General features: G+C 45.4%; 1 long non-coding RNA gene across 1 annotated transcript in view; it reads right to left on the bottom strand.

The window, feature by feature from the left end:
* The window catches only part of LOC138452953 (uncharacterized), a 123,215-nt gene extending 111,101 nt beyond the window's left edge, over nt 1-12,114 (bottom strand). Inside the window, exons 1-2 of the long non-coding RNA XR_011260333.1 lie at nt 12,027-12,114; nt 9,921-10,033 (exon numbers count right to left, since the gene is read on the bottom strand). This is a non-coding gene — a long non-coding RNA (uncharacterized lncRNA). The remainder of the gene's footprint in view (nt 1-9,920; nt 10,034-12,026) is intronic.
* Nucleotides 12,115-12,366: the final 252 nt, after the last annotated feature.

Here is a 12,366-nt window from a genome sequence, read left to right as displayed (position 1 = left end):
TCCGCTCATCTACCTCCAACCTTCTGCAAGTGAGAAAGTTTTTTTTTTTTTAAATATTTTATTGATTTTATATTTCAGAAGAACAAACAACACACAACACAATACAACTGTTAATTATGTACAGAAACACCAAAGAAAATACGAAAAAAGAACTCTCCCACCCCCCATCAAGCCAGAGCCGGCTCCCATGTATCCTCAGTCGGGGCACTGTCCGGTGGAACATTGTCCGTAGGTTCCTCTTCCGAATTCTCAGATTCGTCCAAGCCCTGTTGTGGGTGGGTCACAGAGGCCACCAATTGTCGCCAGGCCAGCAAGGGCCCTATCTCCTCCTCGCCCCCTCTAGTGACCGCTTCAAACCATACCACGGATTCAGCCTCCGCCCACCTCATAAGGTCCGCCCACCATAGTTCCACTCTCGGCCTGCTAGCCGATTTCCAGTTCATGGCAATCCTGCGTTTGGCCAGAACATATGCCAGGTCAATCAGCTTGCTCAGGTGCCTAAAGTGTCTGGGCCTGGGGAAGATCCCAAGCATACACGACCAGGCAGATCCTACGTCCAACACCATTCCCCCACCTGCGAGCTTCATCTTAACCTCCTCCCAAAATCTATACACTTCCGGGCAGGCCCAAAACATGTGTAGCAACCCAGCGTCCGCCTCCCCACACCTGGGGCATTTTTGAGTGATCGAGCCTCCGAACCGTGCTATCTTCTGGGGAGTCAGGTAGGCCCTGTGAGTAATGTAGAACTGGAGTTGTTGGAGCCGTGCATTTCGGGACACCTTTTTATGATACCCCAGGACCCTCTTCCACTGACCCTCCGTCATGAGTCCACCTATCTCCTCCTCCCATTCATGCCTCAATTGGGGCAACTCTTTCCCAGCCTTCGTTCTGAGGAGTTCATATATCCGTGATATTTCATGCCCGCCCTCCGAGACATCATACATAGTTTCGAGGGTGACATCAGGATCATCTGCCAGTGCCGTCTCCGGCCATCTCTGTCTAACTCGTTTCACTAGCCTGGCATAGGTGATGTACTGGCCTCTGTGCACCCCCGTCTCATCCTGCAACTTTTGGAAGTCCAACGCCTCCCCTCCCGCCATATGTCCCCGAGCGTGGCCAGGCCCACCGGCTCCCAGTGCCTATGGACAGACTGAAACAGTTGGGGGTCGTTTTCGCACAGGGCCACCAGCGGGACCTGCCAAGATAGCGGTTCTGACTCCCCCATCAATTTCCATGTTCTGTGCCAGACCTCCCAACCCAACCTCAATAGTCGCCCTCTTCCCGTCATTTTATTCCTTTGTAGCCACACCACCTCTCTCAGGAAGTATGGGGCCGCATCCTCCCGCAGCAACCTAGATTCCGCCGAATCTTCATCAGGCAATCACCTGGCCACATACAACAGCTGCCCTGCCAGATAATATAGTTCGAAGTTGGGCAAGCCTATACCCCCCTTCTCGTACGGGTTCTGGAGCTTCCACAGGGCCACCCTATTCCTGGAGTTACCCCACACAAAGCCCCTATACATACTATGAAGTCGAACAAATAGGCTCTTAGGGATCAAATACGGGACGTTCACGAAGAAATGCAGGTGTCTGGGAAGGACCACCATTTTCAGCAAAGCCGCCCTCCCCATCATGGACAGGGGCAATCTGGACCAGAATGTCATGCTGTTCCTGACCCCCTCTATGGCTCTCTCTGTGTTATGCTTGTGTACCGCCTCAGTCCGGTGGTAAATATTTACCCCCAGGTACCTAAACGTGTCGGTCCGCCATGGTATTGGCAACACAGGCAGCCTCTCCAGCGGGACGTCCCTGTACCCGCCCAGAGGGAACAGGCTAGACTTACTGGGGTTCACTGATATGCCCGAGAGGACAGCGTAATGATCCAGTACGTACTGCAGGTTCTCCTCCGGGTAGCGCAAGTAAAGCAGCATGTCGTCCGCATAGAGAGATATGAAGTGGCTGCCGCTGGCGGTGTTAATGCCCACCTCTCCGTATTGTTGCCGCAGGCATATCGCCAGCGGCTCCAGCGCGAGTATATATAACATGGGTGACCAAGGGCATCCCTGCCTGGTCCCCCTGCTAAGTTGCGAGATTGTGGCCCCAGTCTTGACCCTCGCCACCGGGCTGCTATATAACAATTGGACCCATCTGATATACCCACGGCCCACGCCGTATCCCTGCAGGGCCGCTTTCAGCCAAGGCCATCTCACTGAATCAAAGGCCTTGACCGCATCTAGCGACACTACCGCCATCTCGCCCGTGTCATCCTTAGTATGGTCGATAACATGGTGCAGCCTCCTATGGTTATCACTGATATTCCTGCCCGGGACATATCCCGTCTGATCCGGGTGGATCAGCTTGCCAATCACCTTCTTCAATCTGTTGGCCAGCACCGCTGTGAGTATTTTGCTGTCCTGGTTTAGCATGGTCTATAAGATCCACACTCAACAGCCGGCTTGCCTGGTTTCAGTAATGGGACAATCATGGCCTCACGGAGGGACAACGGGAGTTCTCCCTGTTCGTATGCCTCGTTATACAAGGCCAGAGCAGCTCCTGCACGTACACCTTGTAAAACTCACCAGGCAGTCCATCCGCTCCAGGTGCCTTACACGTGGGGAGGCCCCGGATCACCACCTCCAGCTCATCTGAAGTGATAGGGGCGTCCAGTTCCTCCCGCTCCAGGTCGTCTAGGGTGGGCAGACCAATGTCCTCCAGTGTGTTCAGGATGTCCTGGCTCCTGTCCTCCCCAGTGTCCTCATACAAACGTTTGTAGAACCTGAGGAATTCCTCGTTCACCCCATCCTGAGTGTTGCGAAGACAACCGTCCTTACCACGGATCTCATGAATAACCACTCGGGGGGACTCGCTCTTGTACAGCCAGGCTAGCAGTCTGCCTGGCTTGTCGCCCCCCGCGTGCAGCCGCTCGGTATATTTCCTATGGTTCAATCTACATAGTCGATCCCAAAGAGCGCTGCACGCCACCTGAAGGTCCCTCATCCTAGTCTTGTCTACCTGAGTGGCGTTCTCGAGACGAGCCAGGCTCTCCAGTTCACTTTCGGTGTCCTGAAGCTCCCTCCCGATACCCCGTCTGCAAGTGAGAAAGTTCTCCAAGCAGACGGTTGGAGGGAGAACCTTATCCTCAGCAGGTGCCACCCTCTGGAACAACTTCCCTGCCGCCCTAAGTCTTGAGCCGGATCTCCTTAAATTTCGGAAACTCAAGACTTTCCTCTTCCTTCTCTCTCTCACTCACTCTATCCTGCTAACCTAGTTCTGTTTTTTCCCCTCTCTCCCTCCTCTTCCCTACAGCATGCTGACTGGCTGCCGTGAGTATCATTGGTCCCTGGCAGCCCGCCAGTCCTCCCTCACACTTGCCCCGGGACCCTACACCCCACCCACACTCAATGCACTTGAGACATTAACCCAAGAGAGTGGCTCTTTCTGCACTTACCCCAGTCTCAAGTGACCGGGTGCACTTGATCCTCCCCCGCCCTGTGTCCCTCTGTGCACTTGCTTGTTCCTTACGCACCTTGCCTGAAGATGACCTGTATGTTCTCCCTTGTCTTCACCCCTTAATTGCACTGTAAAAACTGCAGAATCCCTGTCAGGCCTATTTGCTGTATCCCAAACTGTTAAATGTATTTTGTACGCACTTACTCTGTCTGTGCAGACTATTATCGTCTCCGAATTTCAAGGGCTCTGAGCGACTGTTCCCCACCCCCCCCATGTTCCCACCCTCCTTGAGCGCTTTGAAAACACTTGCCTGTGTATAGGCAATATATAAATACACAATACCATACCATGATAAGAGGTATTTATCAACAGCAAATCCTAGACTACTTAGGATTTACTTTTTACTCAAGATTCACAAAGCATTTGATACTATACCAGAGGGTCGGCCCATTGTAAGAGGGATAGGTTGGATAACAGAAAAGTACTTGAGATACATCATATCTAAGAAAGTTAGCAAGTTGCCTGCATACTTAAGAGATACCCTTCCATGATACCTATTACCTTTCGGTCCTACTCGCAAAACTTCTCAACCTTGGCTCTCTCCCCACCTGTGTTCCATGCGTCGTCGTCTTTGTTGCTTCGAAAGGTGTTGGCTCAAGACTAAATCCACGCCCGATTGCTCCTCTTCTTATTTCTCTTATCATTCTCTTTATGATGTCTGTACTTACTGCTAAGCGTCTTTATTTTTCTGATCTTTTACAAACTCAGTCTACTCACCCTAGGCATCTTTTTCAAACTCTTGCATGTTTTTGCTCTCCTACTATTGATCATTCTGTAATTCTACTCTATCTACCTCCGATTTTGCTCACTTTTCCTCAAACGTGCTGTCTCTTCGTCAGGACATCGAAGCATCTAAGTCACCCCAAGGGCCCTCTCCCTCCTCTCCAGTTCCTATGCCTTCTGCCTCCTTGCTCCTGTTTCTAACTCTGATGTTTTCGTTTTGCTAGCTAAAGCTCACCCTACTGCTTCCCCTACTGACCCGTTAATTCTGAAGGTATATCCTTTTCTTGTACCCTATCTTGCCTCCTTTTTCAATCTGTCTTTCCACCTCCACTTTTCATTTTATCATGTAAGCATGCAACCATTATTGCTATTTTGAAGAAACCCACTGCTGATCCACTTTCGTCCTATTTCCCTACTACCTTATCTTAATAAACTTCTGAAACTGCTTGCTTATGCTCAGATTTCCACATTTGTTTCTAATTCTACTATTCTTCCCAATTTCAATCTGGTTTCCGCCCCTTTCAATCTACAGAAACAGCTCTTCTCTCAGTGCTGAACTCTTCTTTCTGTACGATACTCTCATCCTTTCTCATTCATCTTGATCCATCGGCTGCTTTTGACACTGTTGACGACTCCTTACTTTTGGCTTCACTTTCATTTTTTGGTCTTTCAGGTTCGGTCCCGTCTTGGTTTCACTCACTCTCTAATAGAAAATGTTTGGTCACTTGGGCAGGCAAGTCCTCTGAGTCATTCTCGCTTGCCCACGGAGAGCCTCAAGGGTCAGGTTTGAGTCCTTTTTTATTTTCGATCTATGCATCCTATCTTGCGGCTGTTATTTCTTCCTTTGGGCTATCTCGACATTTCTATGCGGAAGACACCCGATTTTTTAATTCCTTCTCCTCTTTCTCTCCTGAAATTCATCACAATCTTTCTGCTTGCTTGGTTGCAATTAAATCCCCATTATCTCACCTCAATGCCGGGAATACCGAGGTATTGTTCTTTCCCGCCAACAATCTTTCTCTGCATCTTGCACTCTTTTATATCCTTTCCTCCATCTCCGCTCTCCATTCACTCATAATCTTGGTCTTTACTTTGACACAAATCTTTCTTTTTCCTATCACTTCTCATTAACTTCCCGTTCCTGTTGTTCATCTCTATATTATTCGCAAGGCTCATCCATTTCTTACCTTTCAAGCATCTAAACTTCTAATTTCTTCTTTAATTTTCCTTTGACTTTTCTACTGTTCATCTTCCCTGCTTGAGCTCCCCAACTCTCCTCTTGCACCTCTTAAATCAGTGTTCAATTCTTCTATTCGCCTTCTGTGTCTTCTCTCGCCGCAGGACTCAATAACCTCTTCTCTTGCAACACTTCGTTGGCTACTTTGGTTGGCTACCCTTTCAATCTCAAATTAAAATGAATTTTTTCGGTCTTGTTTTTAAATCTCTGTATGGTCTTGCTCCTAGCTATCTTACTGCTCTAAAATCTTTCTATATACCATCACGTTCTCTTCGCTCTTCTTCTCAATCCCTACTTTTGGCTCCTCGCCCCCCCCCATTCACAGTCTTGTTTTCGTTCCTTTGAACTACTTGCTCCTCTTCACTGGAAGGCTCTTCCACTTTCTCTTCACTTTATCTGTGTCTATTCTCAGTTCCGTGTTTCCCTGAAATATCTTGCCTACTTCAACATTCTTGAGTGATTCGTTTCTGGGTTGTATTGTTTAAACATTTATATTGTACTGTTTTGTATCCTATTTACAGCACTTTGGTTTAAGGTGCTTAATAAAATACAAATATACGATGCATTTATTACAACTGTTGGAAAGATTTTCATGGACGGAAGATTATTGCCTTGTCACCTTAAATGTGAAAGCTTTATATACTTCTATTGAACATGTTTTGGCCCTCAAGACCCTAGATCATATCTATGCTAGTAGATCTGCTTCGTACATATTACCATGTTAAAGGAACTATTGGAATTTACCTGACAGAACAATATTTTTCTATTTGATAATATCTTGTACAAGCAAACTAGGGGGGGACAATTATGCTCTGTCTCTGGCCAACCGCTTCATGTTTAAAAAAACATCTTTATATATTCTGCGACTGATTATACACCAAGAATAAAGTTGTGGGTCATCTATATAGAGGACGTATTTATGATTTGGCAGGGTACAGAAAGAAATGTATCTGAATTTGTTCAGTTTTTGAATAACACTTTTGGAATACAATTCACATCCCACAGAGATTGATTTCTTGGATGTTCATTTATATGTCTCAGGCACTCAAGACCGTAGATCATATTCTATGCTAGTAGATCTGCTTTGTACCTTTTACATATTACCATGTTAAATGAACTATTGGAATTTACCTGACAGAACAATATTTTTCTATTTGATAATATCTTGTACAAGCAAACTAGGGGGTGGCATGGGGGCCAATTATGCTCTGTCTCTGGCGAACCGCTTCATCTTTTTTTTTTTTAAACATCTTTATATATTCTGAGACTGATTATACACCAAGAATAAAGTTGTGGGTCAGATATATTTATGATTTGGCAGGGTACAGAAAGAAATGTATTTGAATTTGTTCGGTTTTTGAATAACATACTTTTGGTATACAATTAACATCCCACTGAGATGGATTTCTAGGATGTTCATTTATATGTCTCAGGCAATGTCATTATGTCTCAAACCTTTAGGAAAACTACAGAGGTAAATTCAGTACTAATAGCGAGTAGTTGTCACAAACTGAGTGCGATTCAGAACATTCCAACAGGAGAATATATAAGAGCACGCCAAAATTGTAGAGAGCTGCCAGTATTTGAGAATGAATGTATTATTCTTGACAAAGGTTTGGTGCTAGAGGAAACAAAGATATTGTGATGAATTCAAAAAAGAAAAGTATTACTTTGAATAAATGTGATTTTCTTACACCCAAACAGTCTAAAACACAGGACATGCAGACTGTAAGAATGGTGACAATATCCAGTTGAGAACACCGAACTGTACATGGTACTACTGAAACACTGGAATATTCTGTTGCTTGATTCTGACTTGCAGCCCTATCTGATGGAACGACCCACTTTGGTATTTACACAAGCCCCGACGCTTCAAAGGGAATTGAGCCCTTCTTTCTTTAAGCCATTGCAGGGACCCAACACCTGGCTAAGCCAGGGTATTAATGGGTTTTTCAGTCGTCGAATGAGTAAAATGTGTGATTACACCAAAGAATGTAAATCAATTAACATCCACGAAGATTTGAACATTATAAGTTTGAACATCACAAGTTTCATTAACTGTAGGAACAAATTCGTTGGCTATTCCATTATGCGTCTGTTCGGACTTCATTATATTGTCAGCACGATCCGAGAGTTAAAGATTCAGATTGGCGAGCACTTAAATCCATTGAACAAAGATGATCCGAAACTCCCTTTGTCTGTTCATTAGCAAGAGTGCCATCAAAAAGGCAGATATTACACTTACTGATTTTTAACAATACCAAAGAACCTCAAAGGGGGTGACAGAAATGGCTCTAAGGAGGGCAGAATCCAGGGAAATCTTCAGATACAAAACTGTGTTCATGGGTTTGATCACGGAACATGAGATGAGCTCATTTCTTTAAATGGGGTCTCCTGTATGAGATAGGGTCTGATGACTTGTTTTGAATGAGGATACTGTGTTTGTAGGGTTAAATTGTTCATGCCAACATTTGAATGCTAAGGATAGTAGATTTCTTTAGTTGTAGATGTTTTAATAACCAGATGATGTACTACTAGGAGATGAATGTGAGGTGTGAGGGCCATCATGCTAACGGGGGGCATAGTGTAAGAATGGCGGCGGAATGATAGAAATACTAATTGGATACACAGAGTTGAAAGTATTGGTTTGGATGACCATGGATCCACCAACAAGACTGTGCCTTTGGATTTGAACATATAGGCACAGGATTTTGACAATGGCTGTTCTGCGCAGTTTTGGGAATCAATAGTCATAGGAAGATTAAAACCTTTGTTGAATATCTACTTAAGAAACATAATAGTTCTCCAGTACCCTTAATAATAGTGAATTGGGCATGAAAACATAACTTGCATCTTATGAGGTGTAGCTGAGCAGGACTTGGCGAGTTAACGGAGTTCTTAGTTAGACTGCAGTTAGTGGCTTAATAATGTGAAATATGAGCGGTTCTAAGGGCTCGTATTAACTATAATATTTTCTAAATGTAGCCTTCCTGTTCCCTCACCACTAATGTAAGGTGTGGCAATGAATGGTCAGATAAGTTTGCACGTTTCATGACATTTTGGATAATTTACTTTGGGGAGTGCACTCTTTCTCCTTTGTATGTGTCAAAAATACTGAGAGTATAATACATTTTTGGGGCCCCTAGTTCATATATTTTCCCAGATATTGGCAACTTATCTAGAGACGAAGATTCACTATTATTGTGAAATAATTTACAATTATAATATTCAATTATTTTTGTGTCCGGTGAGTTTTGGGCTCGATTAGCGTTAGAAGCGATAACTTCGTAACATAATGACGTCATGTGCAGTGTGACATCAAGATATTTTTGTAAATAAATAAATAAGGTGGGATGTAAAATCGTCGCGAGTGGCTCCATTTGGAGAAGAGAGTTCTTACAGACCCTCTTCAATTGTAACTAACATCTCTTTTTTAACACTAGGATGTGTTCCTCGCTGGAAATTGTCTGGCCTGCTTTTCTTGATCTTTGGATTTGGTTCAGTGGTCGACTACTTCTTCAGCTCCTGGGATCTGAACTTTATACAGGAACCTAGCCAATCAACAGGCGTGCAACATTCAAACCTGAGGGGGTGGCAATCTTTTCAGAACAGCCAATCTCCCAGTTCGAACTGGTTCAAAGCAGGCAGGCTGAAAGACAAAGGGCTGCAAAGTTTTGGACTCCTCCCTCGCTTCCTGACTTCTCAAACACTCTGGAGCATGGGCGGGCTTGCCCAAGGTCTCCCGCCGAAGACAAAAATCACACAAAGGCATTTCCCACCCTGAAAGGTAGGGGAAGTACCTGCAAAGGACAAGAAAACGGAAAATAGTGAAAAAAGAAGACAGGGGCCACTTTGGGAAAATGGTCACCCAATGGTGCCTTACCGTAGCTGTGAAACAGCCTGCAAATAAGTTGCACAGAATCGGTAGTAAATGTTCTCTGCCACCAGCCATTTAGGTTAAGCTTGTCACTGTAACAAAAGTGTCACAGGAGTAGTGAGAAAGGGGATACACTATCTCCCCCCAGCACTCCACATAAGGTGAGGAGTGCTGGTCTCACAAAATATAATGTAGAGGATATAAATATCCTTCCTAACCTTGGGAACAGTTGTTCACACAAGGTAATACAGAGAAAATAGAAAAGGGACCCCAAAGGACAACCCAGCAACAATGCACAGAAAGTGTTGTGTGGTGCAACAATTAAATACATGATCCACCGTGTTGAGAATCACAAGGACAATTCAAGTCAATACACATTTTAAAGCGTACCTTTGTTAATTGCCTTTTTTTCACAATAGTTTCAAAAGTCACACAGTTTAGCAAGCCACATTCCTCCCACCCCCCCGAACAAGTTTTATAGTGCAGCAGCTGCTCACCGAACAGCTTGCTTTATGAAACACAAACAATAACCAATACGGAACATATTAGCAGAGAAGTCTCGTTGACATACCTGAATGCATTTTCCTTATTTGTATTTTCTTTATACAGCTTAACTGGTCCTGTCACTGCACCCTATTCAAAGATTACCTCGGCCATCACTGATGTTTCACTGGTGCATTGTTTCTGTTAGAAATGACAATGTTCAATAGGTTTAATAAAACAGCCACCTAGTGAGGCCTTACTGTAGAATCATTTGAAGCACAATTGTTCTCACGTTTGGTGAAATGACACGTATTGTACATACAGCAAGCTTCAGCACACAGTGATGTAGCCCGCACTGCAGACTATACTGCACCAAACTCCCAGCCCACTACCACTCTCCTCAGCATTACCAATCCTATCACGGCCACTCCACTCAGCTGAACCGGTCTTCACTGTACTCAGTCTAGGAAGGAAACCCTCCCACTCTAGTGAATTATTATTCCACCACTCAGTCCCCTCCACGCCCCAGAGACCCATCCTGCTTTCCTCCACATAATATCCTGACCACCTGCTTTCAATAGCCAATCCTCATTCCTGAAATGCCCCACCTCAGAGCCCCTTCCTGTACCCTCGGAAGGGTTTCTGTGAGTACTTTCTTGACTCTCCTCAGAGTCTGTACCTTTGCATCTTAGAGCTCCTAAACTTTAGAGCCCCCGATCCTCAAGATCAATCCTCCCTGCCCAGATCCCCTCCTGGACCCCACAGAGAGGCTTCATTCATCTCCTCTTATAGCACCCATCCCCCTTCTTATAAGATGTGTTTTCCCCCTTCAAAACTCCAATCACCCTCCTGTAGCTGCAGATAGCCTCTTCAGACAGACTCAGTTTTACCCAGTCCTGGGTACCCAAGTGCACATTTTAATTTCCCCATTATGACATTTGCCAGCAATTCGAAGCATACTAAGATTTTCCAAAAAAAAGGTAGGAGACGCCCCTCTCCAGAAAGAACATGGCACCTGTTCAGTGGTTATTAACCACTTTGAGAGTCCGCAGCCCTTGCTTTTTGCTCACTGTACCTTCCACAGACGGGAAATATCCATTTGCATATCAGTCTTTGTCCCACCCACATGAGCAGTCCAGCACCGAAATGCTAAGGCAATTTCCTTCTGAACTAGAATACCAACAGCAACCCCATACACGTGTTTCAGCCTTGTTGGTCATCAATGAGGTGGAGCTGTGCCTCGCTAAGCACAGCGAGCAGGGGGGTCCAGGTCTGGGTTCTCCCAGGTAACTCATGGTTACCAAAACCAAGTTCCTTGCAAAACATTTTGAAAAATCCAAACATACTAATGGCTTATTTTTTTTAAAGTGTCAGGACTGAATGCTGGGGACCCTCATGACACTCCCCTTAGGCCACAGGCCTCCAACCCCTTCTCGTCAGTTTTCAGAGCCACCATCCACCTTTTTTCAGATAAATCCCAGGAGCCTGTTCAGGACGATAATCTCCCTCAAAGAATCCATTCACCTTTAAAGCCCCCTCTGACACCACTAAAAGCCCCCCTTCCCCATTCTTACCATTCATTCTCTTTCCCTTTAGAGTAGCTATGATCTACAGACACCTCTCAACTTACCCACATTTGGTGCGTGTCACCCTCCTTTCAAAAAGGCTCATCCACACATGGGACACTTTCACCAACATTAAAAACATGTAGTAGTTCCCATTGACGTCCATGTCGTCACGCTTCACAAGCCCCCAAGCACAGCTGATTTCACAAGCACTGGAGAGTCAATAGGCTGAGAGGTTTGAAAACTCCCAAGTATGACACAAATACATTTCTGCATGCCACATTCCTTTGGGTAGATGAAGACACGCCATTTCCTTTTTCATTCACTAATTTGAAGTCACAAAAATGCATAAGGCATTATACAAAAATAAAATGACAAAACACAGAAATGTAGTTTTGCTTTTCCAAACATAGATCCAGGAATGCAAGTGGCAGAAAGCAAAGAAGAAATGCAAGAACGGATGAACACATCCTGAATGATGCAGGAATAGACACCCCCCCCCCCCATAGGACAGTTTTCCAGGTCAGCCAGGCATCTCCAGTGCCATCCTAACTGCAAGGCTCCTGGATACCCCTAAACATCCCCCACTGATCCCCGGGTCACCACCCGCCTTAGGGCCCCAGACCCACCCCAGAGAGAAAACTCGACTGCATAGCTTCGCCTCCTGGGGGGGGGACAACAGAGAGAGTCCAGCCTGCCTGGAAGTCCAGCTCCAAACGAGACTTTACTTCTGAGCATGCGCAGATCATCACTTCCGGCATCATATCGGTCAGGTGGCTCTTCTATCGAGCATGCGCAGATCTTCGCTTTCGGCACCATATCCGTTACGCAGATTTGCTATCAGCATGCGCAGGTCTTTGCTTCCGGCATCCTATTTGTAAAGCGACTTTGCTATCGAGCATGCGCAGATCTATTTTTCCGGTTTAGCTCGGAATAATGTATGTATACTTGGCGCATGTGCAGACCGGC

This window comes from Ambystoma mexicanum, chromosome 4p (assembly GCF_040938575.1).
Source record: "Ambystoma mexicanum isolate Mex_15411 chromosome 4p, UKY_AmexF1_1, whole genome shotgun sequence".
Taxonomy (NCBI): domain Eukaryota; kingdom Metazoa; phylum Chordata; class Amphibia; order Caudata; family Ambystomatidae; genus Ambystoma; species Ambystoma mexicanum.
Note: the sequence above shows the minus strand (reverse complement) of the source record. Positions and strands in the feature narration are given on the sequence as shown.